We start from the raw sequence: 8,564 nt of genomic DNA, 5'->3' as shown, positions 1-8,564 counted from the left end.
CGAACATGCGTCTATGTCCGAAATTACCATACGAAACTATTGGAATCATCAAAATTCTATTCCGGGGTCGTTTGCTCAAAAGTCAAATCTCCGGTCAAACTTTAGAAATTCAAGCTTTATAAAATCAAACCTTTTATTTTTTTTAATAAAAAAACTAAAGGAAAACGTGCCTACGTACCTCGGAATAACTTCAAAATTTGTACATAAGTCAAAAATATTATTACGAAGCTGATCGAACTCTCGGAATCTAAATCGGGATCCGTTATTAACAAAAACCCAATTATGACCAAATTTAGGAATTCTTAAACCTTTAAATTTCTAGTTTCCGTTAAATGTCGATAATTTGAGTTAGGGACTTTCGTATTCGATTTCGGGTATACGCCCAAATTCCAAATTATGATACGGACCTACCGGAACTATCAAAATACTAATCCGTGTCCGTTGGCTCAAAACGTTGACCGAAGTCAATTTAGTTGAGTTTTTAAAGCTCTATTTCATATTTTATTCAATGTTTTATATAAAAACTTTTCGAAAAAATTTACGGACTGTGCATGCAAGTCGAGGAATGCTGAATAATGCTTTTCGAGGTCTCAGAATACAAAAATAAATATTTAAAATTAAAGATGACATATTGGGTCATCACATTTACTCCACTTGAACTCGTATATACTAAATCATGTTAGGTAAAGATGTATATTAATTAACTATTATTAAACGACAAATTATTTATCAAATTCATACGCTACACACTTAATAATTTAATTCATGCATTAAGTATGAGTAAATATTTTTTTACAGCAGGCATCATCCGAATGACTCAACAACTGCAAGAACCAAACCTGCCAATAAAACCAAATTATGCAATTTTCTCTCCAAACATTAATAAAAATATGAAAAAAGGAAAGATGAATCTATTTTACAAACTCACCCCTCAAATATAGAAGCATATCCAAGATTTAAAATTTATAGTTCTTAAATTGCTATTGAATTCATAACTCGTTGAGTGCAATTAAATATTTTTAAATATTTAATTTTTTTTAATATAAATATAAAATCTAATCAAAAGCTAGTGGGTTATTCATAACACATATCTGCTTAGTATACATTTAGCTCATAAGCCTTAGAAACAGTTTGTTCATATACAACACCGCCATAATGTTAGAGCTAAAGAAAAACTTGTTTTCACCAACTTTCAAGGCTCCATCTTTTAGGACTCAAAAAACCATGGCATTAACTTTTAGTATCACATTCATGTTTGTTACCTGTGCTGTCTTTTTTGTGTTCAATAATCCTTCACTTAACAGTTCCTCTGTTTGGTTCAAGAAAATATTGGCAAAAAGGTCACATTTTTCCACATTTTTCTCTCATTATAATTTTTCTTCTGTTTCTCAAAATGGGGTTTCAATATCACTTGATAAAACCAATATCTCCCAAAATGGTCAAAAGGGTTTTAATAATAATGAGAACTTACAAAATATGACAAATGATAAAGATACAGGAAATGAAAAGAATGAACCTTGGTGGGGAAAAATGAGTCATTGTGATATAAATGGGTGAAAGATGAATTTGGACCTTTATATGAACCTGGTTCATGCCCTCTTATTGATGGGCCATTTGATTGTTACAAAAATGGAAGGCCAGATAATGGTTATGAGAAGTTCAGGTGGCAGCCTAATCACTGTAATATTCCAAGGTAATTACCAAAACTTTGATGAAAAAAACTATGTTTTGGTTTCTTGATTTGTATGAAGGGTAGCCTTGGCGTAACTGGTAATGTTACTGCCATGTGATTAGGAGGTCACGAGTAAGTTGTGAAAACAGCCTCCTGTAGAAATGGAGGGTAAGACTGCCTACAATTGTCCATTGTGGTCCGGTCCTTCCCGGACCCCGCACATAGGACCTTAGTACATTGGAATGCCCTTTTCTTGATTTTTATAATTGAGTTCAATTTAGTGGATGTTCCTTTTTTGATATGGTGTTTTGATTCTTTTTGAAGGTTCAATGCTAAAGAAATGTTGGAGCTGCTGAGAGGAAAGAGATTAGTTTATGTTGGTGATTCTTTGAACAGGAATATGTGGGAATCAATGGTGTGTTTGCTTAGAAACTCTGTTGAAGACAAGACCAGAGTTTTTGAGGCCTCTGGTAGACATGATTTCAAGAAAGAAGGTGCTTACTCTTTTATATTCTTGGTAAGGTTTTCTCCTTTGACTGTTGACTTAATTAACATAATTCTCATATTTGTCGAGAAAGACTTAACGTAACTGGTAAAGTTACTGCTATGTGACCAGTAGGTCACGGGTTTGAGTCGTGGAAACAGTTTTTTGCAGTAATGCAGGGTAAGGTTGTGTACAATAACCCCGTGCACAACGGGAGCTTAGTGCACCGAGCTGCCCTTTTTTTCTCGTATTTGTCAAAAAGTTAGCAAATCTTAGTAAAAAGACATATTGAAAGGGGTGAGAGGAAGCCTAAATTTCAGTAAGAATGTTGTCCAAGACTTGTAAATAATGAATCTAATTTGCTGGAAACTTAGTTTTATGGTATGAATGACAATGTGGCATAGATTTAATGAACAAATTAGGTGTCTTGTATGCCAAATGTTTATGATGATTCATTAAATGAAGCAACATCATTAGCGAGGATTCATATAACCGACCCCATTTGCTTAGAATTCAGGCGCAGTAGTAGTAGTTGTTGTTATTAAGCTTTTGCAAATGAGAATGAAATGTGCTGATTATTTGAAGGATAACAGTTTTTTTATAAGAGTTCTATATTATATGCTGCAAACAAAGCTTATGGTGTGATTGGAAATAGAGCTAGATTTGATGTCTTGTGTGTCAGATATTTATGTTGATTCATTAAAAGCAGTGACATGATCAGTGAGGATTCACATAGCCGTCCCCAACTTGCTTGATATTAAGGCGTAGGAGTTGCTGTAGAACAATATTGATTAGACTTCTATATTACCTTAATAACCAACCAATTTGGTTTCATTAAGTCCTTGAAATAATTTGCTAATCTGTTGCTGATCAATATTTGAGCAGGACTACAATTGTTCAGTGGAGTTCGTTCGTTCGCCTTTTCTGGTTCAAGAGTGGGAAGTACCTTGTTGAGAGGTCATGCAACAAATACAAAGGCGCTGACATTCTTGTATTTAACACGGGGCATTGGTGGACTCATGAGAAAACATCTGCAGGGTACCTTTCTGTTTCTTCATTTCTATTTGGATTTATGCATCTCTTTTTGCTAAATCTATGAATAGGAATAGGATATCTATTTTCATATATATATATATATATATATATATATATATATATATATATATATATATATATATATATATTTCCTCGCATAAATTTTTGATGTGGTCGGTTCTTTCTTTTGAAAAGACTACCAAATCGTCCACATAAGAATCACATATATGTCACTGAAAATTTCTGTCGTCGCTCTTTGATTTAGCCATGTGTTGACAAACTTTGTAGGAAAGGTTACTATCAAGAAGGTAGCCATGTTTATGGTGAACTAAATGTAGTCGAGGCGTTTCGCAAGGCAATGACAACATGGTCAAGATGGATTGAGACCAATGTAGATCCAATGAAAACTCAAGTTTTCTTCAGAGGTTATTCAGTCTCTCATTTTAGGTAACTGTATTCTATGTTGCTCGGATTCTTCAAAAATAGTGACCGGTGCGTGTCGGATCCTCCAAAAGTAATGCATTTTTGGAGGATCAGACACATGTGCGACAATATATTTGGAAATTCTCCTGTAAACTCTACATAATGAGAGCTAAAACTTGAAAATGACAAGTAATCTAGGCTATTTTTCTGATGCATTTGCAGTGGAGGGGAGTGGTATTCTGGCGGAAAATGTGACAGTGACATTGAACCACTGAAGGATGAGAAAGAATTGTCGCCTTCTCTGTATCCGCCAATAATGGGAATGTTAGAGAATGTGATCAGGTGGATGAAGACGCCGGTCTACTACTTGAATATTACTAGAATGACAGATTTTCGCAAGGATGGACATCCATCGGTATACAGAAAGCCAAACATGACAGACGAGGAGAGGAAGTCGACATTAAGGTACCAAGATTGCAGCCACTGGTGCCTTCCTGGTGTACCAGATACTTGGAATGAGCTCCTATACGCGCAACTTCTGATGAAACATTATCAGAAACAACAACAACAACAGCAGCTGCAGACTGGTTCTTAGGTTAAAATAGCTTTGTCAATGTGCCAAGTTTGCAGCCATTGGTGCCTTTACTGATGAAACATTAATAGACATATCACGGGCAACAACATCGCGTAGGTTCTTAGGCAAACATAGCATCACTAGTGTAACAGCTCAGTGCACAAAGCTCCCTTTATGCGTGGGTGTCTGGACCACATTGAATTTATTGTATGTAGCCGTCTTACATTTATGTAAGAGGCTATTTTCACGGCTTGAACCCGTGACCTTCTGGTCATATAGTAGCAACTCGTACTGTTGCTTTATAGCGTCACTAGTTTGTATATATGATATAGTCAGACAGAAAGTGCCTCTGTTGTTTGTAGTTTTTGCTCATGGGAAGTGAGGGAAGTACAAGATATACTCTTCTTTCCTTCTTTATTTCCAGTTAGATAGGAATAGAAGAGAAAAGAAAATCTAACTCTTTCCATGTCAGTTATCATACTCTAAAGTATGTCCCTTTTGTGCTTTTGGCCTAAATTGTCTGAAAATTGTCTGAAGTATGTTAGTAGGATTTTCTTGCCATTGATTAATATTTGACTTCAGATACCTGTTAAAAACTCTTCTTCTCAAGTTTATCAAAACATCAAGAAGCAATATTGTCGTCTCAATAATACAATAATTATAGGTAGGGGTGTTCATGGTTCGGTTTGGATCGGTTTTTTCCTAAAAAAGAACCAAACCAAGTAAGTCGGTTTTTCAAATTTTGGAACCAAACCAAACCAATTAAGTCGGTTTTTTATTGATTCAGTTTTTGTCGGTTTTTCGGTTTTTTCGTTTATTTATCGCTTTTTTCTTAAATATATGACATATACTACCAAACACATATTGCGGTGACTACATTTTCAACATACATATCAAACCAATTGCTCTTTGAGAAATCTATCATTTATCAAGATATATTGATGATAATTGAACCAAATAATAATGAATAATTTTAGGACTCAATTAAAAATAAATTATTTTTAACATGAAATAAATTCTTGTACTTAGCAAAAGAAAATTATCAATCAAACTAGAATGTAAAGGCAAATAACTAAATTATTATAATAGCAAAAAAATAGACTAAAAGTGAAAACTTTTAAAATGTAACATAAAATTTTAGAAACTTTGTATAAAAATATACATATATATAGGTATAATAATAAATTTTAAATAATTATTTCTATATTCGGTTTGGTTCGGTTATTTTTTTTATTAAAACCAAAACCAAACCAGATTTGGCCGGTTTTTAAAATTCAAAACCAAAACCAAACCGAAAAAGTATCTGTTTTTAGTCGGTTTGGTTCGGTTTTCGGTTTGCTTCGATTTTTCGGGTTTGTATAAATACCCCTAATTATAGGTAGTAATCTACAATAAACATTAATTAGTAACCGCATAAAAATGATAACTATTCTATTATCGGTGGACAAGAGGAGTTGCTCAGATGGTCAACACCCCCCACCTACAACCCCATGATCGTGGGTTCTAGTCACTAAAGAAGCAATATAACTCCAACAAAGAGGATCAAAGGGGAATCAAATGGGGAGGGGAATTAAAAAAAAAATAAAAAAATCTATTATCGGTGACTCATATAGTTATCATCTGCTAGCAGATATTAATTAAACTAAACTGAAAGTGTAAAGTCATTTAAGTTGTTATATATTGTCTCATAATATATAGTATTGTATTGTATTGTACTATATCGCTTTGATGTATACAATATTTGGATAGATTGTATTGTTTTCCGTCGCTTCATGATGTAATCTACCAACAATATGAAGATTAAATTTGTAATATTATTAAAAAAAAAAGTACAAGGTAGAATATATAAAAAAGTAGGGTAAAAGATAAAATATGATTATTTAATAATATGGAAAGGAAATATGAGAGGAAAAAAATAAGGGAACGACGCGATCACACTAAATCGATCGTTCTATAAAGTGACACTTTTCGTCGTTACGTAACGAGGATTTAACGTTATAATCCAAACAAGCTGTTAATTCTTGAGCATAACGAAACCCATGCAATTTTGTAGCCATATACGTGTAGATCGAAAACAATAAATACAGAGCTTTTGTGGAAATAATTAAGCAGCTGCACTTTCTTAAATAGTTCTTAGCACGTGTTTCTTTTGATTGTGATGTGATTTCATGATGTTACATTATTTAACCAATTCATTATTGATTAGGAGAAGTTAGTAAATTTGGAGTAAACATAAGTCCGTAATAATACCTATTTGACATAATGGTAAAATCAACATGTATTTATCTTTTCTTAATCATATTGTTTTTTCAAGCTAAGTTTGACTATTTTCACTTAAATTCATCGTACGTAAGTGAGATGGTAAAATCAAAACGAATTTATCTTTGTCTTGATCATATAATATTAAAGAAACTGGTGTCGAAAACATATTCGACGTTAGAATCGATTTTAACATCCTAATATCATTCTCAGAAGAGAAATGACTTTTTCTATATCTATATCTATGCAACTAGTTCTTTTTAACTCCATCTTATTGGGAAAAAAAGAAGATAAACAACGACATACACTTATCAACTCGTATAAACAACATACACTTGTCAACTCGTATATCGAATCTACTTTGCTTTATCCTATCATTTTTCTTCCTTTGTGATTCAATCACAGCTGATATTTAGTCAATTGTGGTACGTCGTACACCAATAACTCCTATTCTACAAAGCACAATCAAATCATAATTTGAACAGTTTTTCTGTCAAAATTAGAAAATAAGGGACATTCAATAATTATTTCTACCAACAGTTTTGGTCCATGTAATCACAAGGTAGCCTATTGAATTCCTACGAGTTGATCAAATATTTCTTAGGACTAGACATCCATGGTCCAATCTTATAGATTCAATCAATGCAAAATTAAAATTCTTAACTAATTTTCTTCGCTTTGTTTTATTAAAATAGTGACATATCTGGCGGCTAATTAGCTGTCTCCCTATTTTCTTCATAATAACTAATTTGATAGTGACCAGCCGAGTAGTGGTATTAATAATCTGTGTTCAAAATCAAAATCAGAAAATTAGAGAAGGAAAACATTAGTTCAATAAACAAAATATAAAACAATTTCGAGCACACAAGTTGCTTGTGTGTCCTTAAAGAATTTAACCCACTCACTAGTGCCCAAGGTTATGAATTAATTCCTCCAGGATAGAACATAATAACTATTTTGTGATAGCGGCACTACAAATCACAGAACTTTAGCAAACTCAACAAACGGAGCAAATCACACTTGACACTTATATTTATTTGAAAAATAATACAACAATGTAGAAAGAGGGGAGAAATTTTCAGATTTTTCATGTTTCAAAAATGAGGCCAAACCTATAAATTTATAGATAATGAAAGGGTGAGATGAAGAGGTAAAATCCAAGAGGTGCCTCTTCCATTTTCCATTTACACTCTTTAAATAAAAATCCAACAATCCCCCACATGAATTGGGAATGGCTATATGATGAAAATATGCATAACAAATTGCGTGATTCGCAAGTAAGGATTAATTGCATCAGGATAAGTAGGTTTTCCTTTGAACTTTTCGTAGTGAACTTATATCGGATATACTCGGTCAATCGATATCTTTGATATCTTCAAATCATCGAGTTTTGGTGTATACCTAGACAACTATAAGTCACACAATCAAACCTTAACCGTCTTTAGTTCTCATTGTTGTGTTCGTTTTAGCCATGAACTCCGCATGGTTCATAAGTGCATAGAAAATTTGCCTTACTGAATTCTCCTTGAAGCGGCTTACACTTCACACTTACATAGGTGATTCCTAAACATATTGTAACGACCCGACCGGTCGTTTTGATTTCTAGAATTCTGTTTCCCTAAATAAGACTTCCCGTACATGCTTTTACTGTTTTATGACTTGCGGGGATGGTCAGTTCCGGATTTGAAAGGGTTCAGCTTGAAATCGGAACACTTGGTTCCTTATGTTGGCCTTATAAGGCTAAGTTTGACTTCGATCAACATTTTGAGTAAACGACCTCGGAATCGAGATTTGACAGTTCCAATAGGTTCGTATGACAATTTTAGACTTGGGCGCATGTTCGGATCGAGTTTTGGATGATCTGGGAGCGTCTTGACGCCTAATAGTGAAAGTTGGCTCTTTGAAGGTTTTACAAAAATCTTTAAATTTGGTTTGGAGCGGGTTTTGGTGTTATCGAGGTCCAAACGGAATTCCGATATAGGGAATAACTCTGTAATATCATTTAAGACTTGCATGCAAAATTTGGTGTCAATTCGAGTAGTCTAAATACGTTTCGGCGCATTTTGAGTGAATAGAAGAACTTGAAGTTCACAAGTTTGATTCAATTGGTTTTGGGG

The 8,564-nt window shown here is 33.6% G+C and overlaps 1 pseudogene; it reads left to right on the top strand.

The window, feature by feature from the left end:
* The first annotated feature begins 1,093 nt into the window (after positions 1-1,093).
* On the top strand, positions 1,094-4,597 carry LOC107830677 (protein trichome birefringence-like; annotated as a pseudogene).
* Positions 4,598-8,564: the final 3,967 nt, after the last annotated feature.

This window comes from Nicotiana tabacum, chromosome 9, assembly GCF_000715075.1.
Source record: "Nicotiana tabacum cultivar K326 chromosome 9, ASM71507v2, whole genome shotgun sequence".
Lineage (NCBI taxonomy): Eukaryota > Viridiplantae > Streptophyta > Magnoliopsida > Solanales > Solanaceae > Nicotiana > Nicotiana tabacum.
This window is presented reverse-complemented; position numbering and strand designations above follow the sequence as displayed.